The 2901-nt window shown below is 37.4% G+C and overlaps 1 long non-coding RNA gene across 1 annotated transcript; it reads left to right on the top strand.

Annotated features, from left to right (window-relative positions):
• Positions 1–317: 317 nt before the first annotated feature.
• On the top strand, positions 318–1596 carry LOC110694919. Its single transcript, XR_002505982.1, has 2 exons — positions 318–465; positions 1233–1596. It is a non-coding gene; the product is annotated as an uncharacterized LOC110694919 (long non-coding RNA).
• Positions 1597–2901: the final 1305 nt, after the last annotated feature.

Raw genomic sequence — 2901 nt, 5'->3', positions numbered from 1 at the left:
GTTGTACGGCCACCGGTTTTTAAAAAATAGGCGGGATAGGCTAATTCACATTGCCACCGGTTCAAACCGAACCGGTGGCATAAATGGTAAAGGCCACCGGTTTGAACCCGTGGCAATAATCAATTAAAAAAAAAAGCCCCCTTTATAAACCCCAAACCCTACCTCATTTCCCTCTCAGCCGCTCTTTCTCTCTCCTGCTCTCCCCTCTCTTCTTTCTCTTTCGATTCGTCTTCTCTGTTCTCACCTCCTTTTCTCGATCTCCTTCTTCGATCTCCTCCTTCTCCTTCTCATCTCCTTCTCTTGCTCTTCTCCTTCGTCTCCTTCTCCCTCTTCTCCTTCGATCTCCTCGTCTCCTTCTCCTTCTCCTTCGATCTCTTAGTCTCCTTCTCTTTCATTTCCACCATCACCAAGACCACCACCGCAACAATAAACCAAGAAGACATGCACCACGAAGACATACACGAGGTTTGTGTTTAATTAATCGATTTTTCTTGGTTAATTAATCGGATTTTGTTGGGTTCAATTGATTGATTTTCTGGTTTAATTAATCGTTTTTGGAATTGTTTGAGTTTGTTAATCGATTTTAATTTGGTTTTTAATCGATTTTAATCAATTAATTCTGGGTTTTTGTTTTTTGAGTTCGTGAATCAATTTCTTGGTTTTTTTTCCTCGGTTTTTTAACTTATTTCTTGGATTTTGTTTTTATTTTTGTTTAACTTTTTTTTTCTAGGTTTTCTTCCGGGTTTTTGTTTCATTACTAGTTATTGATTTTCCTGGGTTAATTAGTCAATTTTGGATTTTTTTAGTGTTTTCCTCGATTTTAATTCGATTTTTAATTGATTTTAATCGATTCTAAGTCGATCTCCTTCTGGGTTCTATTCGATTTAATTTTGGGTTTTTTTTAAGTTTGTGAAAATCAATTTGTTTTTTTGAGTTCGATTTAATTCTCATTTTGTTTTTCATTCTCGTTTTTAAAATCAATTCGATTTTTTTTAGTTCGATTTAATTCTCGGGTTTTCACTAATTTCTGGGAATTTTGTTTAATTTTTTTTTTTGGTTTTAGTTTTCTAGGTTTTTGTTTAATTTTTGGGTTTTGTTTATATTTATGTGTGTTTTTTCTGGGTTTATTTAACTGATTTAAATCGATTTATGGGTACCATGCATACTGTTCTGGTTTTTTTTTTTCGCAGCTTATTTATTTTATTTAATCGATTTTTTTTTGTTTGATGCAGGTATATTGATTTAGATGTAGATGTTAAATCGAAGAATAAAGATGCAGGATTATTGATTTAGATGTTATATGGGTTGTTTTTTAATTTTAATGTTGTAATTTTTTTTTGGTTTTTTTTTATTGTAAATTTTTCTTTTTGATTTTAATGTTGGAATTTTAGTTTTGTGTAATTTGATTAATTTAGTTCTTTCAAATTGGAATTGTTGTATGACTAATTTAGTTGTAGTTATTAAATTAGTTTTTTCACTCTTAAAGTGTACAATTACTAGATAATGATGAATATATATGTGTTTTTATGTATTTTACATATATGTATAGTTTCTACTACAATTTAAGTGAAATAAATGCAAATTTTTTTTTTTTTTGTTTTTTATGGGCATTATTGCCACCGGTTAACTGGTGACAATACTTGTTAATACCATTAAAAAAAATTGCGGGAAGCATTATTGCCACCGGTTAACTGGTGGCAATATTTGTTTTTGCCACCGGTTTTGAACCGGTGGCTTTTTAATAAGATTATTGCCACCCCCCAAATGGCCACCAGTTCAAAACCGGTGGCATAGGGAGGTTTTGAACTGGTGGCCAATTCATATTTTCGTCTAGTGGAAATAGACCGGGAGCTGAATACCGTCTCTCTCATCAAGGAGAACGACATTGAGGGCATGATCTGAGACTGTTGAGATCTATGTAATCAACACACATGCGCTAGGTTCCATTCGGCTTCTTTACAAGCACAACATTTGCCACCCAATCAGGGAAGTTACATGGCCAAATGAACCCAGGGTATAGCAGCTTTTTAACTTCGACAGCTGCCGCCTGACTTCTTTCCTCGCCGTGATTTCTTTTCTTTTGCCGAATGGGCTTCTTTTTTGGATCAACAGCGAGTTTGTGGACAGCGAGATCCGGGCTAGTGCCTGACATCTCTTCCACTTCAAAGGCAAATATGTCTTTAAATTTTTTCAGCAGAAGGTGCAAGTCTGCACCCAAACTTTCAAAAGCAGCCGCCCCACCTTAAAAGTTCGCTCTGGATGGCTGTTGTCCAGTGGAATATCAATGTGCTCACCAGCCGACTGGGGATGAAGATCATCTGACCATTCCCCGATCAGTGATTGCTATTTCTTCTCCTTCTTCACCTCCACCAGCTAATCAATTTTTCCTCTTCTTTGCGACCGGAGGGGGGAAATCAGGGTCCTTACCATCGTCAAGGTCAATTGGCTCCTTCGGCGAACCGGCTGTAGCAGTCGTTGGTTTGACGTATGATAGATAACATTTTCTTGTTGTCTTCTAATCCCCGTTGAGAGAGCCAACAGAGCCATCATCCTTTCATACTTAAGAAGCATAAGAGTTGGGATGATAACGGTCATGCACTCGTTCAGAGTGGGTCGACAAAGAATAATGTTGTAGGCGGTCAGCTCTTTAACCACCAGGAGTCAAACAACCATATGTCGCCGTTTCCCCTTTTGCCCCAACCGGATGGATAGATTGATTTGTACGACTGGGTGCATGACCCCTCTACCAAAGCCAACTAATGGATGGGAGATGTCGCTCAAATTGTCCAGCTTGTAGTTAAGCTTGGACATACACTTGTAGCTGATGAGATCAGAGGAGCTTCCCTTGTGTATAAGGATCCGACCAACCATTTGGTTGACGACCTTACATTTAATGACGAC

The sequence above is a fragment of the Chenopodium quinoa genome, unplaced genomic scaffold, assembly GCF_001683475.1.
Source record: "Chenopodium quinoa cultivar QQ74 unplaced genomic scaffold, ASM168347v1, whole genome shotgun sequence".
Taxonomy (NCBI): Eukaryota; Viridiplantae; Streptophyta; class Magnoliopsida; order Caryophyllales; family Amaranthaceae; genus Chenopodium; species Chenopodium quinoa.
This window is presented reverse-complemented; position numbering and strand designations above follow the sequence as displayed.